Source organism: Heliconius melpomene, chromosome 17 (assembly GCF_056956725.1).
Source record: "Heliconius melpomene rosina isolate 202511_hmr_F chromosome 17, ASM5695672v1, whole genome shotgun sequence".
NCBI classification, from domain to species: domain Eukaryota; kingdom Metazoa; phylum Arthropoda; class Insecta; order Lepidoptera; family Nymphalidae; genus Heliconius; species Heliconius melpomene.
Genome location: NC_140405.1, coordinates 5178967 through 5192248, shown reverse-complemented (window position 1 = coordinate 5192248; position 13282 = coordinate 5178967). Strand labels below are relative to the sequence as shown.

Genomic DNA, 13282 nt, shown 5'->3' with positions numbered 1-13282 from the left:
ACGTGTCAAGAAACCTATAATAGATAAAAAATGATACATTTGAATGTTTAACATTTAAAACCTGTTTGTCAAATTTATTTGGTATCTACGGATCTACCTATCTACCAGTTGACCTCGAAGCTTTTAGAACATCATAAGATAATTTCCTGTTTTATAAGGGAGAAAAGCATCAAAGAACTGTTAATAATTATTATAAAATGATTTTATGCGAAGAAATGAAAAGTAATAATTTACCAACCTATTTTATGTCGATAGTTAAGAATATTTGACATCCGTCTGGTTTGCTACTGATGAAACTCCCTATTGCGCCTCCGTAAATGATCACAAATAGAGACATAATAACCACCTACATTTCTGCCGGATTTTGCGAGTGAAGCTAAAATAGCATTTTTCGTTCTTTCTGCCCAACTTCAATGTGGTTCGTGTAACGCGTTGAAAGACGAAAAATAAAACGGCGGTAGCTCTTATCAGAATCAAGGAAATCCTACTAACTTATTTACATCCTACTAATATTGTAATTCTGAAAATGTGTGAGGATAATGCTTGTTATACATTCACGCAAAAACTACTGAACGAATTTAGATGAAACTTTACTAATGTAAGACAATTGTCAGTGTGAGGGTATTTTACAGGGTAAAGAGGAACAATAAATTGTGGTTATTAAGTATTTTATTATACTTAGCACCTGACATTTTTACACTAATAACACAAGGACTACAATTTAAGTAACAATTTGTATAGTTTGGATATTCAAATTCAAATTCAAAATATTCTTTATTCAAATAAACTTATTATAAGCACTTTGATGCAATGAACAATGAACATATAAACAAAAAGCTACCACCGGTTCGGAAGGCAGTTCTGCTGAGAAGAGCCGGCAAGAAACTCAACAGTTGCTATAATGTAACAATAACTTTTAGCCGGCGAAGCCACGCAAAGCAAAGCCAACATTCCACCCGTGCAAGTGCATCACATCAAACTTATATAGATATTTTTTAAAATAATATATTACGTTATCTTTATTACAGCAAAGAAAAATTAAATTTTGAACTTCCAATTTAAAAATACATTTAGAAGGTTAACTTAATTGACAATAGGTCTCCTGGGGCACAATTAATTAAAGCGGCGTCTTATGTCAATTAACTTTTCTCGTACGGAAATAATGACTAATGCTTGTTATCGACATATTATTGCTAATATTTATGTATCTAATAATATAATATTTCTAAGAGATTGAAGACCTTCACAAATCCAAGACGAGTATAACTCGTATAATATATAATACGAGCATACCTTTAAAATGAAACTTAAGTATAAGTATATTTTTATGAATATTTTAACGTTTTTTGGATTTTGGATTAGAGCATGTTAAGTTTTTTAAGAAAAATATGTATAGAAAATACTTCGGATTCGTGTTAATTTACACTAATTTCTTAATTATTTCTGCGAGGCGGTATTTATTTTATTAATAATCGGTATTTATGTTGTTAATTGATATAAAATTCTAGTTTTTATATGGAATACGAGTAGGTGTGTTTTTTCCAATGCTTCATTTTTTCCGTAATAAAAAACCGTTGTTTTAAATTATTTATTATTTTTATTTTCTTTGCTTTATATTATCTTTGTAATTATTTTATTGCAAAAATATATTTTGCGCATTTCTTTAGTAAATATTTTTTTTTACTAAAAATGGGGTAGAATGAAGTTATACAATTACACATAAAGAAGTAGGTACTAATATAGTACCTGTACCTGTGGTTACAAGATCAAATAAAAAAATCTGCTTCACGCTGTATCCCGCACACAGCACGGTAGGCAGAGGGAGTCTAGTGTTAAGACACTCTGTTACCCATTTTCCGCCGAATTCGGAACTCAACGCCGCGCTATTTCCACGGGTAGATCAAATAATTCCTTAATAAAATTATTATAAAATTAATTTAAAAGAACGTATCAAGTTCCTTTGTAATCTACCTTTGAGAACGCAAAATTTTCATATTTGCTATCAATCATTGTAACGGGACCCGAGGTAATTTTGCGGCACCCTACGAAATAGACTGTAAAGCGCGATTTTCTCGAGTGCAATTTATTTTAGCAAGAACGAAATGTCAGGCAATCCAGAGAAATAAATAACTCTTCTACCTAATTTACACTCGAGACGAATGAAGGTTAGCACATTGTATGAGAAGAATAAGGTTTATTTATCAACTTTTATTAGTAGCAGTTTTACAATGGAGATTTATTTGTATTATATTATTATTTGTTTGGAATTACACTATAAAAGAAAATACTACAGATTGTATCTTATCTTGATTTAACCCTTTTTTTCTTCAAATAGTCATAATGTGCACCTACCTAATAATATTTTTAAATGTTCTTTAAATCTATATATATAAAAGGACTTGTCCTCACTGACTGAGGTAAGACGCACGCACAGCCGTAACCGCTGTGCGTAGAAACGTGAAATTTGGACAGATATTTACTTTCATAATCTGGACATCCACTAAGAAGGGATTTTGAAAAATTTTTACCCTAAAGGGGTGAAATAGGGGTTCAAAGTTTATATGGAAAAAAAATTAAATCGGCACCGATTTTTATAAAATTTGGAATTTAGATTTTTAAAAGTATTTAATTGAACACGTGTTTCATCGTTTTCTAGAATTCTTCCCCTAAGGGTGCAAATATGGGGTTGAATGTTTGTATAGATTTTTTTTTAAATCGGCACCAATTTTTATAAAATTTGAAATTCAGACTCTTAAAAGTATTTAATTGAACACATGTTTTATGATATTTTTATCAAAAAAATCCAGAAAAAGAAAATAGTAAAAATAAGTATTACATTTTAAATTGCTAGAATTCTCGATAGAGTTCTCTTTTCATCATAATTTATTCACCTTTCTTTAAAAACATTCGTATAAAATATATCCAAATCTTACACCAGCTGTCGGTTATAGACCGTTTATGTTAAATTTTACACGCGGAAAAGCTCACTAAATTACGAGTTTTCCGGGCGAGCGAGCTTTCGAGGCGAACAATAATCAAGGGAAGATCACGCGGATCGGGCGTAGAGCGCGCTTAGGGGCCTCAGGGTTTGACGCACCGAATCGACGGAGCATCATCGTGGCTCCCTGATCTAACGAGGTTTTAACTGATACTGTCTAATGTACGATGAGCCTAAGCAAAAGGCAAAGCCTAAGGCATTTTTTTTATAGCTTCACACTGTATCCCGCACATAGCAGGGTAGGCAGAGAGATCCTGAGAACATAATGTTAAGACTTTCCGTTCCCATTAAGTTACTTTCGTTCCCGCCGAATTCTAGAGAACGCCGCCTTTTGCCTCGTCACCAAAGCGAAGAGTTGAAATTATTAAATATTTAATTTCCTGGAGTGGGAATCGAACCCACATCCTGTAGCGTTTACAGAACGCCTAAAATGTTTATAAATTTACTTTTTATTGTACTTAAAAAATCTACATATATGTATAAGATTACTTATATAAATTTTGTCCATTAAGGGTATGGGCATTGTATTTTGGAATTTCCGAAAATTAGACAGATATTAAATGCCCAACCGACGTTTGTTTTGCGAAAATACATATCAAATAACAGAAACGTACAAACATCAGAATAAACAGCGGATTCGAGATAATGTATCTTGTATGAAATTTAAATTTCATTTACCTTATTAAAGTTTGCGTTATGATTATTAATTTATTTTGTTATTGTTTCGTGCGTATAATTGAAGGAAAATAGGTATATTATGAAATAACGTTTTGTATCAATTATAATTATAAACAGAGTAAAAATTTTAAAAGAACAGTTTGGGGTTGCCATCGCATTATTATGTAAGTAATGTTTTAAAAATATAATATTAGAGACAAATTGATATTTCTTTTTTTTGATAAAACGTCTATTTTTACACCCAGACATTATCAAACTCTATAACGCCTAATTTTCTAAGAAGTATATATATTTGTACCTGAAAATTATATACAAAATATAGACTTTTTACAATTTAATTTTTATACCAAAGAAAAATGTAATGGGATGACAAAATGAAATACTTTATGGAGACATTAAGCATAAAAGCTAAGCGTCTAATTTATTTACGGCGACGTTGAGTGTATTTTTAAGGAATATGAAAGGGCAGACTATATTGAATCAGTTTAGCACAACATCAAAAGTTAAATTACTATTAAAACTTATGGTAATACAATAAGATATTTTTTTAAAAATTATATTATACATTTATTATTTGTACCTCTTAAAAAATCTTCAAGAACTTCAAGAAAGAAAAATTTTGCATCTATTTGTCTGTTTATAAACGCACATCTTCTAATCTACTGGACGGATTTGAATGAAACTTTTTTTGTGGTGTAGCAATTGGACAGGATCTAGGCTATATTTAATAAAAGCTATTGAGTGCGATGAATATTTTTCATTGACATATAAAAATTGAAGATCTGGAACATCTGATGAACAACCATAATAGCCCAGCTAAACTTAAAAGAAATATCCCCTTAGTGAAAGATATTCACCGTGTTCAGCATTTTCCTTTGGATCATTAAACTTTATTATTTGGTATATGTGAAATAGCATGGCAAGAGCCATAACGTCCATGTGAACGATCACGTCCATCGAACGATAAAATGAAAATACATTAAATGAATTTTTAAATTTAACATCTGCATCAATAAATATAAGTACCTAATCGAAATAAAAAAGTTATAAATACTTACATATAACCGCCTGTCAATTATTATTAGCAATATTGCAGAAATATACGAAAAAATATTGGCTCTTATATTTCATACATATACATAAAGATATTCATTACATAAAATATAAACAGGAAAAATGAAATGAAAACTTTTATTATTTTCCTTTATATCTTATACTTAATTCCAAGACAACTGGTAATTTTTTGCCAACAATTAATTAACAAGTACCTAATATTAGTTTATTATAAACAAAATAATAATATAAACTATATTTATATTTTTATATTTTCATGTTAAAATTAATTTTAGAATAGCGGAAGCTTAATCTGCTAACAACAATACTAGAGGTCATTTATTCATATTTCAAGGAAAGTTCAATTTTACAGAAACTGACTCCTTTGTTAGGTAGCCTAAATTTTAAAGTCAACTAAAATTACCAAGAGAATTTAACTTCAAGCAAGGTTACATTTGCGGCTCTCATTATATTAACAAAACACATAGTTACTTTATACCTACTAGGTATATTTTAATTTTTGATTACTTGTTATTAATATTTTGGTTGCTTAAATAAAACATAATAGTATTTTGAATGTGAAAGGAATGGGGACTGCTAGGAATGGGCGCTGTGGACGACGATAAAACAAAAAAAACATCAATCATTCTTTTTTTCCATTCAACATACAAAATTGTACCTATCTACGAAATTTTGGACGCACTGCGTTGTGAATTTTGTGTCGTAACGCCACCTGTCATTTAACAATAAGTAATTCATTCAATTTGAAATACAAAGGCGAAGACGGTTGAATTATTTGGATATTGCTAATACAAAAAAACGTAATAAAATTGGAGGGTGAGAGTAGAAATGTAAATTTGGGGTTATATGTATTTTTTAATACAAATAAAAAAATACTAAAAACAAAACGCCCACCTAGAGCTATATGCCTCATCAAAGCTGTTTCGAAAAAGTGCGACCACAAATACTGTGACACGAGAAACATTAGCTACGACGAAGATATTTTTCATATCACTCTACAACTGATTCTTACAAATCAGATGCCATGTTAAATCACTAATTTAGGAAGAAGGACCTATACCTTCCTATAAGACTATCACCGAAACGCGGCTTCGTCCGTTTAAACTTCTTGTTAAATCATAGCGAAATTATCGAAGATTCACTGGAAGAAATGTCCATCCTCTCGAATTTTTACATTTATAATATTAGTAAGACAAGATTAAAGTTTATATTATTAATATAACAATTAATATTACTAATAAATGAATTTCTAGCAAGAATACAGAATGTTATAGATAGATGTCTGTTAAATAAAAGTCCTATATTTTCTAAACAACATTTTAGACTTGTCCAGGCATTGTTTTATAGACGCAGTTAAGGCACGTCCAACGCTCTAAAGGGATACGGGAAAGTGAAGAACCACTTAATTTACGACGCGGAATAGCCACTGTCGTGTCGTCGTATGGACAGGACGATTTGTACGAGTACCGAGGATAACAAATGACAATGTGTATTTAGAGAGAAATATTATTTATTCTTTTTATTTAGGCGAACTTACAAGTTACATTATAAATATAATTATATTTGTATCACAAAAATAACAATTTGAACCTATAATAAAAAAAATCATCTACAGAGAGTGATCGGTTACATTTGTATAATATGTATATCCGAGGCACTCTGGGATTGAATAATTTAATTTGGGGAATGTATGAATGTACGGCCCTGGTAACCAGACATAGTGACACTTCCTCCACTGAAAACGAAAAAAATATAGCTAACATTGATGATTAAAATAAATGGCAATACATGGTTTTCTTCATGGTAACTAAGAACTATGAAAATGACTAGAAATAAAAACAACAAGCTACTACCTAAATAATAATTATTTATTTATTTTTAACTAATTTCAACATTAAATACCTCTATGAGAAATATTTAGGTCGTGTACCTCTTTATTATTATTCTGTTAATAGAAAATTAATTTCAGTAACATAAATTGTTATAAATATCAAAATATATTGTCAATATTTAACATTAAAATTACCAAATCACCCTAAACGTATACGAGTATTAAGGTCAACCAATAAAGATCGCTTCGGCTGTATCATTCTACGTCATGTTTAACTAAAGGCACGTATAAAAAAAATATTGGTCATAAAAATCGTCACACTGTCAAATCAGGCCAGGCGACTATCTAAGACGTCAAGTGGAACGCGGAATACAAACCTATAAAAAACCTTTTATTAAATGATCCCGAAGTCCATAATAAAGTAATCGAGTAATATGATTCATAAAAATTATATATATTTGACAAACAATATCCGAAGACGGAAAGTGAGAAATTTTCCTTCAATTTATTTTTTATGACTGACATATATAGAGTGGCTAATTTTTCCTCTGAATGCTTAAAACTATTATTAATTGTGTTGTTTTTTATTTATGTTTTTAATTAACTTCAAGTTTTCATAAATATAAAGTTTGTATTAACTAATTTTATTTTCGATGTTACAATTAACAAATAATAAGTTTGACTACGTATCCTCTAAAGGATGTCGTTTAGTATTTACATATTTATTAAATCATTAAAGAATCTGAAGATTTGCGTCACACCAGAGGCCCAACACGCGAAGAGATTATAAATTATATATGTATTTCAATCTAATTTACATGTAAGAAAGGATTATGGATAGTAGGAAAATTAAAAGTATAAGAATTACGAACGAACGTAGAATTATGTTATTAAAATTAAGCCAGAATAATAACGGAATTATTTAGTATTACATAAATTACAGTGCATTTTACTGCTGTGAATAAGTGACTAAAGAGGAAAATATGTTACTGGTCCGACTCATTTGTATTTATGGTTATGAAGTATGAAAAATCAATAATCTATAAAAATATGTGTTCTACCAAAAAAGTGCTAACTTTTAACTTTTTTAAGCATGTAGCGAGATTTGAACCTGCGCCTCTTCAAAACCGTCCAAGCGCACTCACCATTAACGCCTTACGCCTAACGTTCAAAATGAACGTTCACCATTCATACGTTCCAAGAGGCGTGGATACAAATTCCTGTACGTTTAAACGTTTTATACATTTTCTAAATAAATATTTTCTTTCCTAAGTATAAAAAAAATTTATTGACAAAAAAGGGCGCTTTCTATGTGTCTAATTCAATAATTTCCTTAACGAACCTCAAGCCTCAAGTTAGTAAATACGACGATTAAGAAAAGGTACTTACTCGTAATTCGATATACCGAAATTTGAATAACGGTAGCATCTCAATATCACGTGCTTGGTTGGCGGTACAATTTAATTTCCAATAACGCTGTATGACGTACAAGAGGACCACCGCTATTCACTTTGATTAAAGTTCACTTCAGATCCACTCACATAATTAATGTGTAACGTGTACCTAATTTAATCTATATTATATAAGCCATCATGGCGCAGCGGCACAAGGGTGTGACTGCAACGCGACGGTTGTGGGTTCGATCCCCAATCAAGGAAGTGAAATATTTATTTACGTTTATATTTCCATTTCATCGCTTTGGTGTCGAGACAAAGCTCGGCGTTGAGTTCTGCCACTCAACACGCAATGCCTCCACAATTCGGCAGAAAGTAGGGAACAGAGTGTCTTAACACCAGGTTCCCTCTGCCTACTCTGCTGTGTGCGGGATTACAGCGTGAAGCTGATTTATATAAAAGGACAAGTACCTGACTGACTGAGGTAAGACACACGCAGAACCGTAACCGCTGATGATAAAAACGTGAAACTTGGACAGATGTTTATTTTCGTAATCTGGACAACCATTAAGAAAGGGATTGTGAAAAATTTTAACCTTAAAAAGGTAAAATAGGGGTTGAAAGTTTGTAAGGTTTTTTTTTTCATAAAATTTGAAAATCAGATTCTCAAAAATATTTCATTGATCACGTGTTTCACAGTTTATTAGAATATACCCGAAAACTGAAAATAATTTCATAAATATATTTAATAAATATTCGTATGATTCAAGCGGGTGAAGCCGCGACGGTCCACTAGTAAATATACACATTCAAACTCCTACTTACCTTTAAAATTCAACGACCCCACTTTCGTTAAGCATATATAAATGAAGTAATTAATTAATTACCTTTCTGATTCGAGTTTGCCTACTTTCCCAAATTGGAGCACGATTATCGACCGTTTATTGTTTTCACCTAAAAAGCTTTCAGTTGCCGTTCAGGTCAATGTATGTGGCCCTCTTACGTACGTACTCTAATTTGCGTAGTTAATTAAGCAATTTATTTAAATTAATTATCGAAAATTACATCAAAATGGTCTTATTACGACAGTGACAAAATAATCAAGAACATTTTTAAATCACTATTTTTTTAACGCACTAATAGTTCTGTAAATATTGAGATTGCAATGTACATTTATTCTTCATAGTTTTTACCGCAAAAGACACTAAAAATACAGACATCGTTGCAATTTGAAACTAAAATTAACAAAAGAGAAAAAAATGCTTATCTTTCATTTTTTTCAAAATTGAAATTCCTACATTTTATTCTTTGCACTTTTTAACGTTTAATACAACTCAGCAATCATAATATTAATATTATTGTCCATTAAATACTTTATCTACCTAAGGAATAAATCTAGGGACTTTATTGTACCTGCACGTTGGTCCATATTCCTACATTCGAGCTACAGATTTAGCTGTACTTAAATACATTTAAATGCTTGTATCATTTGAATCGCGGCGTTGAGTTCTGCCACTCAACACGTAATGCCTCCAGAATTCGGCAGAAAGTGGGGGACGGAGTGTCTTAACACTAGTTTCTACCTACCCTGCTGTATGCGGAATACAGCGTGAAGCTGATTTAATTTAATTTTAAAATACATTTTTAAAAAGCCAAATCCGTTGTGAAAATTTAATTAACAAATAACCTTGAACTTTAAAATATTGAACTATGGCAAACAATATCACACAGTACCAAAATAATAATTCAAAATGAATAATCAGAATATTATGTTGGTAGTGTGGAGTGTCATAGTCGCGCACTACCTGTTGCAGGGACGTGGCGGGAATGCTAACAGCCCTTTCGAACGCCATTCTTGGGGCTGAAATGTATTTGCTTGAAGACAATTCATTTACATTTGCATAAACTTTATAACTAACCGTCTCTCTAGTTGTTTATCCCTTTATATAGCGTTTGTTTATTTTGTTTTCTCATTTTGTATTCACAGCTTAGTTGGAACATGTTCGTCTATATATATAAGAATATGAGTGTAGGTTTGAATGTCACATGAGGTTTTAATTTTCTGTATAGCAAATATTTAGTATTCTTAAGATGTGTAGAAGATAGACATAATTTAAGTTATGTTAATTTCTAACGCCAAGTGCAAAAAAAGTAAAAATATTTTATCCAAATATTCATATCGTACTGTAGCTACTATTGTCGTTTGTAGAAGAAAACAAATAAGAATCGAATTATCTCATTATGGAATTTCAACTGGAGTACCTACTAGTACTGCACAACAAGATTGCATTCACAAAATGGTACCTACGCCGTTAATTAATTTCGTATTTTTTCCGCTGTTTGCATTACTTAATGTTTGCACATAGCATAAGTTATTATTATATATTTTGCAAGGTGAAAATTAACATTCATAAAAGTTAGTATTAGTAATAAAAAAAGTTAAGAAAAAGTACTTTCGAACTTAAAAATCATATCGAAAAGCTAATTATTTCATTCATTTCATTATTAAGTCATACAATAATATATTTTACTAATTAAGTGAATTTTAATTCTTAATAAACCGGTCAAGTGTCAACGAGGGTTATTTTACCGAGGGTTACCAATTTCAGGATTATAGGTCAACGGGAAGTACAACTTATAAAACTTAGCGGACATTTTGTATGAAATTAACTACAATTATGAGTATAGAATTATTTTTTATCTGTAATATAAATATGAATTTCCGTTAGAATTTTTCTTTTACTTGTATTGTAAGTTCCCACTCCGTGCCAAATTCCATAACTGTACGACGACGCGGCGGGAGGTATCCTAAAGCTTTTGATCACGCGAATTTCATACAAAATGCAGCAAAAACGATGCATAAACGCTCGTATCATTTAAATGCTTAAAAGTATTTTTTTTATCAGTGCTTGGCCTTGATGGACAACAACGTGATGGTCCTATTTTGTCCTTTTGACGTACGAAACCCTAAAAAGTGATATACACACATACAAGTATCATATTTAGAACATCCACCTAGGTTTCAAAAGAATAAGAAATAGATAAAACCAGTATTTATTTGAAAATAAATATACTTTTAAATTCTTTGAAGTTACCTTTCAAAAGCATTTCGTTCGACGTTTGAATTTATCGGACCAATTTGTGGTATGAATCGCTATATTATTCTTCTTTTAACTATGTTTTTACTGATATTTCATTACTTTATTAAATACAACAGATTATTTTTCAGTGTGGGTTTAAATATGTAATTATATTAATAGTAATAATTTTGATACTTACAATTTTCGTAAAATCCTCATTTTATTAAAGTCAGAAATCCTCCTCATTTTATTAATTTGCTAAAACGTTTAGTATAAAAATTTTAGTCTCTAGTAATTCTTGACATATCTTTTATAAGTAAACATAAATATAATTAAACCTTTTCCCTTTCTAATCCAAATCCATACCTATATTATAAATTCGAAAGTAACTCTGTCTGTCTGTCTGTCTGTCTGTCTGTCTGTCTGTCTGTCTGTCTGTCTGTCTGTCTGTCTGTCTGTCTGTCTTTTCCGTAATCAGGGCCAAACCGCTAATTTAATTGTGATAAAATACTCATATAGAGATACTTGAGGGTCCCGGGATGAACATAGGATACTTTTTTTTTCTCATATTTGTAATATTTTCGTTATATACCAATATATTAAAATAATTAATTTGACAAGGAATTTATTCCGCCATGTTAATAACAATCGTCGCTACGCGTTGCTAAGCAACGGCTTGCAAAGTTTGCTGTTTTAAGAAAACGTCACCCACAGCGAATTTGCTTAATGCATACATGGTGCGCGCCGATATAGATTTATACAAATCTCTTTATACAAATCATTAACAAAAATTAGATGATTTCTATAATTTGATATTCATCCTTATGAAAATAAATATAATAGTCACTTTTAGCATTTCATCTAGATGGAAATTATAATTTACTGTATAACATTCTAATAAATAATTAAGATGTGACTGATTCCAAATGACCTAGCCTTCGGGCGGCATAATATGAGTATGACCGACGCGAACGGGCGGATGACTTTGATGATTTTGTAAATTTTTATAGATTTTCGAATTACTATTATTTTTTATGTAATTATTTGCTGCTTATAATTAATTTATCTCAGTTCGGTTATCTATACCGATGTTATACACTTAAAATATCGTAATTTTAATCATTTGAGATTTTATTTAATATTGTTTGCAAAAATTAATAATTATTTAATATAGAAAAATGTTTAGTACGCGCGCACAGCAAACTTTAGGTTTTTTTTTCTAATATTAAGAATTTCCTTTAGTTACTTTTACTTCTTTGGTTTGTTCATTTCGGTTACTCAGATATTTTTTCTAATAATAAATCTCCACTTATTATAATTTTTTAACTTATTTTAATGATTTAGGCTTATATTTTCGCGGGCGTAGCCGCGTCCGGGCCCACTAGTATTAAATAAAACAGAAAAATGAATAAAAAAAGCGAATTAATCAAATATAAAGAGATTGTGAGCCTCATATTTAAATATACCTATTTAATAGTTCTACAATCAAATTAATTTCCATTCATTGAGGCCAGTCATAGCGCAGGAGCACAAGAGTGTGACTATAAACGAGACCGGTTCGATTCCCACTCGAAGAAACGAAATATTGAATATTTTAAATTCTTCGCTCTGGTGTCGAAGCAAACCGCAGCGTTGAGTTCCGCCACTCAACACGCAATGCCTCCAGAATTTGGTGGAAATTGGGAGTGAGTGTGGCAGACGGTCTTAACACTAGGCTCCCACTGCCTACCCTGCTACATGCGGGATACAGCGTGAAGTTAAAAAAAATCAATTCACTGTATAGCATTCTATTTGATTAATCAGGATATTAACTGTCCCGATTTTATGACACTGGTTGTGTACAATAATAGAGTATTCTATTGGTTATTCATTGATTGACCCAAATTGTCTAACAATAACGACGCTTTGTCGTAGGCCAAAGACATCTATCTACTTATAAGTTATACCAACTATACTTTATAAGAATTTTAAGAATTAAAAAAAAACCGACAATAACAATAAAGGAGGAAAATCATAAATATATACATTTCTTAAACTGACTGAATGATTATTCATTCGTCACTTTTCCTTAATTGATAAACTCTCTTCTACTTTCTTAACGTTATCGTTAAATCTTTTTGGAAAATTTATATGGGACCACGTTTGGCGTATGTCCTACCCACAAAAAAGGAACTATCTATCTCAATAAAAAGCTAACCGCTTTAACGTACAAAAATATATACGCGTC

The 13282-nt window shown here is 30.8% G+C and overlaps 1 protein-coding gene across 9 annotated transcripts in view; it reads right to left on the bottom strand.

Annotated features, from left to right (window-relative positions):
* The window catches only part of rdgA (retinal degeneration A), a 111506-nt gene that overhangs the window by 47202 nt on the left and 51022 nt on the right, over positions 1–13282 (bottom strand). The window lies entirely within an intron of this gene.